Source organism: Pinus tabuliformis, chromosome 2_2, assembly GCF_031772625.1.
Source record: "Pinus tabuliformis cultivar Carrire ecotype Pingquan chromosome 2_2, CPIR1, whole genome shotgun sequence".
Lineage (NCBI taxonomy): Eukaryota > Viridiplantae > Streptophyta > Pinopsida > Pinales > Pinaceae > Pinus > Pinus tabuliformis.
This window is the reverse complement of record NC_142300.1, coordinates 1,312,343,851-1,312,352,871: the sequence shown is the minus strand read 5'-3', so window position 1 is coordinate 1,312,352,871 and position 9,021 is coordinate 1,312,343,851. Positions and strand designations below refer to the sequence as shown.

The following is a 9,021-nucleotide window of genomic DNA, read 5'->3' as shown; positions in this document are numbered from 1 at the left end:
ATTACTTTTAATTTTCAGGTTATAAGTTATAAAACACTTCTGGATTTGCTCAATCTTTCTCCATGATTCTCTGGAGATGCTGCAACCCCAAACCTCACAGCCATATAAGATAACAGGAGTGACTAAAGTTTCAAAGAGGAACTTCTTTTTATCCCACATTACAAGGTTTGCTATTTTACAATTATTTTCAAGACCAAAATAAGCTTTCCACGCCCCATTAATCCTTATCTCAATGCTATGGTTCCAGTTGAGCTTGTGATGAATATCAATTCCTAGGTACTTGTAAGAATACACTTCCTCCAAGTTATTATTGTCATACATAAAATTAGCATAAGTGTCCTTCTTGGATTTGATAATCATAACTTTTGTTTTGTCAGTGTTAACAATCATACCCATGGTAGAGCAGAAATCCTTAAGAAGCCTGAGTTGCTTATTAAGATCAGATGGGCACCTTGCCAAAAGAACAATATCGTCAGCATAAAGAAGAAGGATGACGATTATCCCAGCTAAGATCGTGCCATCACATCCTGCTTCCTCTAAATAGCATTCGAGCTTATCGATGTAAATGCCAAATAGGGTAGGGGAGAGGGGGCAACATTGTTTAACTCGGATGTTACACTTAATATTTTTCGACCACCCTTCATTGCTCTTTAGCTTGGCAATTACATTCTCGTATAACCTTATAGCGGAAGCTCTCAACTCGAGAGGAACCTTTAGCTCTTCTAATCTATTCCAAAGGTTGTATCTAGGAACCGTATCGAAAGCCTTTCTAAAGTCCACAAAGCAACAAAATAAATTGGATTTCTCATTACAACATTCCTCCGCAATGATCCTAAGCGTAACAAGGTGGTCTATTGTTGAGTGATGCCTTCTGAAACCTGCTTGGCCTTTAGCCCGCTTACCTTCACTTTCAAGCCATATGCTTAACTTCTTTTCCAAAATACTACCATATAACTTGGCTAAGAGAGGGTTGATCATAATTGTTCTATAATTAGAGGGGTTATTTGTATCCCCACTTTTAAAAATAGGGATAATGAGGCTCTCAGTCCAAGGTTTAGGGAACCCTTGCTTGACTGCTTTATTGAAAAGCTTGTGGATGTGGGGGATGAGGACAGGACCTCCAATTTTGAAGATTTCCGCTTGGTAACCTTCAATGTCCTTAGTTTTCCCATTAGCGAGGCGATTAACCCCAAACTTAATGTCTTCTAAAGAGAAAACGTATTTCATTGTGAGAAGGGTTTCCAAATTATCCATGACATTTGGAGACTCATAAAGCTTTTTAAGATAGGAATTCCAATCGTGAAGAGCAATTTTATTATTATCCTTAGTCTTCCTAGTTAGAATCTGCCTCCAAAATTTCTTAGGAGCTACCTTAGAGAGGTGTAAGAGATTCTCCTATCTTTGACGGATGTACTGCCTCTTTTTCCTTTTAGTTAGGGCTTTGTATATTTTTATCTTTTCCATTTTAAGAGATTCATCAACAGCTTCCTTAATTGCTCTTCTTGCACTTTTACAATCTTTGTCATACCATGGATTGGTTTTGCTATTTCTTTTATTATTTGAAACTTCAATTGAGAACTTGTTAATAGAATATGAGAGGGTTGTAGTAAAATTATGATAGAGGTCTTCTATGTTGTCTATATTAGATAAAGGAAGCAAATTAGTTTTTAATTCATTTAGAAAGAGATCATTTTTATTTCTATCAAATATTAAGTTCTTTTGGCTATAAGTATTATTTTCTATGGGAACTCTATGCATGACAAAATTGAGAGTTATAAGTAAAGGCCTATGATCAGAGTCAGGTTCGTGGTCGTTTAAGATGTCAAAATTTATTATTTCGTTGTATAATGGGAGATCGGAAATAACGTAGTCTACCACGCTGCTACCAAGTCCATGGATGCAGGTCATCTTGCTAGAATTGGGCCACTTCTTTAGACCGTTTCAAATTATGAGATCCTGAGCACTATAGAGCTTGACTAGCTCCGACCCAAACAAATTTTCCCCGAGATCTTCAGAGTTCCTTTTGTACTTGCTAGCCAGAGTAGGGTCTTCATCTAACCAAAGAGGATTAGGGTTGGAATGATTGCTTAGAATAATAGCTTGGTTGTTTGAAGTTCGAGCATTAAAGTCACCTATTAAAAGGATATTACCGTCATTCCTTAGGCTAAAAATATCATTCTCTAAACCATTGTAAGGGTTAGTTTTATCTAGATTATTCTTCTTATAGAAGTTAGAATTAATGGGGGGGGAAATAACATATTGCTATGTAGGACTTTTTATTATTAATTTCTTTGATCTCTATCCAACTATATTGGTTGTGAGGGTCGTTTTTATAAATCCTAACATGGGGGGAGATGTTCCTCTTAATGTAACAAGCTATTCCCCCAATGCCTCTACGGGAGGATCGCTTGTTCCAGGTAGACCATAGCGTAAAGCCATCTATGTTAGGGGCCTTAGATTCTTCGTGATCCCAAGTTTCAACAAGCAAAATAATATCAACATCATTTGAAATCCAACTTAGCGTGGGGCCTTTGTTCCATGGGAAGCCCCGACAATTCCAAGAAAGGATCCGGAGCATGTTTAATTGCTATTGATTACTATCTTTTTGGTTTCTATCTCGAATAAAGGCTTTTCTATTTCTGATTATTGCCCATTTTCCTTCCTTTCTAGCTTCTTTTACCTTTTGAACCTTCTTTCTTAATTCTGCTTGGTCTTTTGGAATGAGATCTTCATTTATGAATATTCTCGTTCCTTTTAGACTTGAGGTTTTACTAAGTATGTCGTGCTTATGATCAGTGGAGCTCACCTTTATGCGGATTAGTCTTCCTTTATTCTCGGTTAATTTCCCCAACCTTGTTGCTTCTGTGAGACATAATGTTTCAATTTTTAATCTATTATGTAGTTCTGTTTGGGCTAAGGCTAAAGTATCCTCATCTACTTCCTCTTTTAAGCCGAATATTATAAGGTTTAAGGCCCTTTTGTTACGTTCGTGGTCTAATTCTATTAATTTTTTCATTAGACGGCTATTAACTTTTTCTTCTAGTTCTTTAATCATGTCTTTCATTTTAAGACTCTCTAAAGTATCAGCATCTCCTTGCTGGGATGGTTGGTTAGTATCTTGGTTATGTTTTTCTATAACCTGCAGTCTAGTCTCCATTGCCTCCATTTTATTCTCTAGTAGTTCTATTTTATTTTCTATTTGTTTTTGGATTGTGTCTTCAAGAGATGCAGTTCTAGCATGGCTTCTAACTCTTTTTGTAGCTTGGCTTCTCTTTCCTCTCTACGTTTCTCTAAAGACTCTATATACTCATAAAGGCCTTGTAGAGTAACTGTGCTAGGTCTTCCCTTGGTAATCTTTGGTAACTGTGGTGAAATATTCATACTTGAAATTATATGAGCTATTAGAAAAAGAAAAAGATAAGGAATGTGTGCACCTGATATCAGAAAACCTGACTGCAGATCGCCCGTCTGCCCTTGGTAATCTTTGGTAACTGACTGCAGATCGCCCGTGCCCACCGCAACCCGCAGACTCTTTCACCTAGCCTCAGAACACTTTCACCGAAGAATATATAGAGTAAGTTTTTAACTCTTTCACCGAGCCTCAGAACTCTTTCACCGAAGAATATATGCGAAGAATACATAGAGTAAGAATATATGCCAAGAATATATAGAGTATGTTTTTAACTCTTTCACCGAGCCTCAGAACAAATATAGAGTATGTTTTTAACTCTTTCACCGAGTCTCAGAACACTTTCACCGAAGAATATATGCGAAGAATATATAGAGTAAGAATATATGGCAAGAATATATAGAGTATGTATTTAACTCTTTCACCGAGCCTGGAACACTTTCACCGAAGAATATATAGAGTACGTGTTTAACTTTTTCACCGAGCCTCAGAACACTTTCACCGAAAAATATATGCAAAGAATATATAGAGTAAGAATATATGCCAAGAATATATAGAGTATGTTTTTAACTCTTTCACCGAGCCTCAGAACTCTTTCACCGAAGTATATATAGAGTACTCGTTTAATTTTTTCACCGAGCCTCAGAACACATATGTGAAGAATATATAGAGTAAGAATATATGCGAAGAATATATAAAGTAAGAATATATGCGAAGAATATATAGAGTAAGAATATATGCCAAGAATATATAGAGTATGTTTTTAACTCTTTCACCGAGCCTCAGAACACTTTCAAATTTTATTGAAAAAGGAAAAAGTTGAAGATGGAATAATTAGTTAACTTGTATAAGGTTTAGTTTTTATATATTTTAGCTTCCTACAGAAAAGGAAAAAGTTGAAAATGGAAGTTAATCATAGTTTTTTTTTAATAATAATAAGTTAATCAGTATAATTTTTAGTTTTTATATATTTTAGTTTTAAATTTTAATAAATAAAAAAAAAAATGGAAGTTAATTATAGTTTTTAAAGTGAATTATAAATTTTTTATATTAAAATAATAATTATTTAATTTTATATAAAATTAAATTTTTATATGTTGTAATTAAAATTTTAAAATGAAAAATAGAAATTAAAGATAGATCTATGAATAGAGATTAGATTATCCAAAATAAATTGAAGTTAAACCAAATTTTATATAGCACATAATGTTAATGACAGACTAATTTTAATCACAATAATATATAAAATATGTTTAAGTTTTTAGTAGCAACTCAATTGGCAAAAATTTTGTGAAAATGAAATATTATGTAACGAACCCTGACTTCCTAATATCTACCGAAATAAATTGTAAAGCCAATTACATTTTAGACATCTCTGACCTCAACACAGTCTAGTCATCATCTAGTCCATCATGAGAAAGAAAAAAACACACTAAAAATTAATAATGGAGATGCTCTGTAGAAGAGCACATGCATGGAGTAAAACAAAGCCGTGTCAAATCGTGCTTCTGCTCTTCATTTGCTTATGACATGTCGACAAGAACCGTGCACTAGAGGACGAGATTCCAAATTGTGGTTTGCTCTCCATTTGCGTAAGCAATGACATCATTAACGTCGAGAACCTTGCGTTACAGTACGAGATTCCTCCGGTTAACGTTGGGTTAAGCATTCCATCCAAATGATGTTTAAGATTTTGACACAGACTTTCCCAACCCTTACTAATTGTTAGCTGTTGCTCACCATGGCTCCCCATGAGGGCCACATAAATCCGCTGATACGACTCTCTGAGATGCTTTCTTCCAAAGGCATTCTGGTCACCTTTATGAACACGGAATCCAATCATTCCAAGATGATGAAAGCCCGCACTTATCACGATGGGATTTCAGTTGGCTCGAATTCAAACATTCGTTTCGCGCAGGTTTCCGACGGTCTACCGCTGGCTTTTAACCGTGGGGCCAATCCTTCGGAATTCGACCGATGTGTAATGAATGAAATGAGAGACTCTGCGGAAAGTCTGATACGAAGCCACATCGATACAGAAACTGGCAAGCCCCCGTTCTCGTGTATCATCGGTAGCTGCTTTCTTAATTGGACGTTTCGTGTAGCCAAGAAATTTGAGCTCCTTTCGTCGCATTCTGGCCGCAGTCTCTGAGTGTGTATACCATCTATAGACATCTCTCCCTAATCATTTCCAAGGGTCACTTTCCGCCCAAAAAAGGTGCACCTTTTTTCCCTGCTGAATTAAATTAAAAATTGGGATCAGATGGAATTGTAGAATAGTATCATGAGAGTTTGATATATTTTGAGAGATTCTAAAATATTTTTAAAATCTGCTATGAAAATAAGGATCATTGTTTTTCTCTTTTTTTATCGATTGATTTTATTGACGTTTACAAAGTTAAACCTAGCTTATTTTCATACTCTTTTGGATGTTAAATTTTCTGCTATGAATTTTGACTTGAAAGTTAGCAATTTGCTTGATCTTATTTCAGTCAAATAGATAGTATGTTGCTAACCTTTAAATTGTTTTCATACTAAATACTAATATCTTAGTAAGCTGCACATTTCATGGCAAAATGTCATTTTGTCTCCCCAACACCCTTATTGCAGAATATGCAAGTTCTATCTTCCCAACTTCTTTGGGTGCCCTCCACCTACCAGTCTCACATCTACCAGTCTCACACGGAAGATGGTGATGTGATCCCGTCCTCACTTGTGCAACTAACAATCTTTCTTTTCCTTTAATAGCTACCCATGTCATTTTGTCTCCCCAACACCCTTATTGCAGAATATGCAAGTTCCATCTTCCCAACTTCTTTGGGTGCCCTCCACCTACCAGTCTCACATCTACCAGTCTCACATAGAAAATGGTGATGTGATCCCGTCCTCAGTTGTGCAACTAACAACCTTTCTTTTCCTTTAATAGCTGCCCTTAAATATATTTTTTCACCATTACCACAAGTTAGCATCTTTATGTCTATTACAGATTTTAAAAATATCTCTGAATCTCACATTAAGAAAAAAACCAATAAAATTCTAGAATATTCCTGAAATCTACAATTCAATATAAATTAAAGAATCACAAATAAAAATATGTATATATTTTTTTAACCACACTGTGATATTTCTACATCATTGTTCGATATTTTTCAACCACTCAACTTTTTATTTCTGTTAAGACATTCATGCAGTTTCATACTCTATTTATTCAACTACTTCTCGTTGTGCTCCATCCATGTTTTCTTCATACTGTTTCAGTCCTCCACCACAATTCCTCCACCACAACTATATTAGGCCACCATTAATTATTCATATTTTCAGCGTTATTTAAATAACTTATTAACCTGATTATCTTTGACCCATCCAACGGATCATTACCTACTTCAACTGAAAGAATAATGTCTTTCTTTTTACAGACCCCAAGGACATGATTGACTACATTCCGGGTCTTCCTCCACTGCAGCCCGAAGATCTGCCATCAGATATCCAGGCAGGAGACACGTCTAATGGACTCTATCAACGTGTTGTGGATCAGCTCCCTTTACTAGAGGAGACAGAGTGGATTATTGGAAATACAGTCTACCAACTCGAAAAAGAAGCGAGCGATGCAGTTCGAGAGACAGCCGCTCCCATCAACTCACTCGGTCCGTTACTTCCATCAGTTTACCTTGAAGCCGAGTGCAAGGATAAGGAGATTTCAGTGAACCCCACATCATTAAGTTTGTGGGCTGAAACGGATTGTTCGCAGTGGCTGGATTCAAAGGCCAGATCGTCCGTTCTCTACGTTTCCTTCGGAAGCGTGGTTCGCATGTCCGAAACTCAAGTGGAAGAGATAGCGATGGGTTTATTGGAAAGTGGGCAGACTTTCCTGTGGGTGGTCCGTCCTGGTATGTTAAATTCTGATGATCATGGCAGCGTTCTGCCAGAGGGTTTTCTGGAGAAAACGAAAAATCAAGCTCTGGTGGTTCCTTGGTCTACTCAATTATCAGTTTTATCTCATCCTTCCGTCGGCGGTTTTTTCACTCATGGGGGGTGGAATTCAACCATGGAGAGCTTGAGTTTGGGGGTTCCCATGTTGGTTTTGCCACAGGGAATTGATCAACACACCAATAGAATGCTCGTGGTTAACCAACTGAAGGTTGGATTAAACTTAGAGACGTGTAGGGATGATGGAGTGATTGAGCGAGAAGAGATTGCAAGAGCTGCCAAATTTCTGCTGGGAAGCACAGAAGGGGAAGAGATGAGGAGAAAGAGTCGAGAAATAAAAGAAACAATACGGCAAGCAGCGAGTGAAGGAGGGTCCTCGTGGCGTAGCATGCAACGTTTTGTGGATTATATTTGCGATCGCTAGCAACCAACGAGCTGCATCAGAAATGGGACCAGTGTCTAAACACGACAGAAGCTGACAAACTTTAGTAAATTTGCTTATTTGTATTTCTTAAAATTATATTTCTATTTCCATCGTGAAATTTACAGTTATGTAGAAACCGGAAAGCAACGGAGAACGGAATTTTCAAAATGTTTGATTTCTTTTTAAATGTATCCTTTATCTCGGTAAACTTGTTTAAATTTTAACCATAAATGCTTCGATCATTAATTAGGATTTGAATTCCTGTTTCAGTATATTATGGCTGGAATTTGAATTTTTATTTGAGTATATTATTTTAAAAGATTTATAATGTTGTATAAAAATTAATGTAATTATATAAATGTTGCTGTTATATAAATTAAATAGTTAGTAAATGTTGATAGTCATATATAACTATTAAAATATTTTTAAATAGATGTTTATGTGAGTAAAGTAGGAGATCATTTTGGAGAATAAGGATAATATTAAAAATATTATAACTTCCAAATTTAAGGATAAATTGTGGGATGATAAGGAGTTGGAGGGAAAAAGGAAGCTAAGCAGCCAATCTTGAAGAAGTTAAACATTGTCAAGATAAGAACTAATTTTCATGAGCTTCAAAGTGAAATCCAAGATTGGTCAATTTCCAAAACACCTTGGGACTAAAGAATCTATGGGTTGAAGATGAAAAACGCTTTCTCTTGGATTACCTTCAACAAAATTATGGTGATCTAGTAAGGCTTCTCTCCCTTCTTTCCGACCATAGAAATAAAATATTAAAGAAACTCCATTAATCTCTTACTAAAGAAACTCGATTAATCACTTACTTCCTTAAATTCGCATACACTCTATTGGTCTTAGCCGACATTCATCATCATCTTTTGGATCCATCCCATCAATATCTTGGTTGTGGACATTTCAGACCAACCAATGTAGTTCATCTTCAAGATGAATAGATGAAGAAAATCTAATCCAACAAAAAGAATAAATAGGGAGAAACCCTAAAAATTGAAAGATAAACTCAAAAACCAAAGAAATAACCATTAAAAAATCTAAATAATATTTTTGAATTCAGGCCTTTGTGATCCATATTACATTAAGAAGAGTATTTTCCATAGAAATCACATAGGAGTCCGTAGAAATCACATAAGAGAAAATTTTTCCTACACCTATGGAACGAGCTAGTGTGGTTCATCATCAGGGCCATATGAAGATGTAGATGATGGCACAGGCTTAAATAGAGGGCATGGAACAGACTTAAATA

General features: G+C 35.8%; 1 pseudogene across 1 annotated transcript; it reads left to right on the top strand.

The window, feature by feature from the left end:
* The first annotated feature begins 5,120 nt into the window (after positions 1-5,120).
* Positions 5,121-7,958, top strand: LOC149198353 (UDP-glycosyltransferase 86A2-like; annotated as a pseudogene). The gene is made up of 2 exons (XR_016254264.1): positions 5,121-5,627; positions 6,826-7,958. The product of XR_016254264.1 is annotated as a UDP-glycosyltransferase 86A2-like (transcript).
* The last annotated feature ends 1,063 nt before the right edge of the window (positions 7,959-9,021 follow it).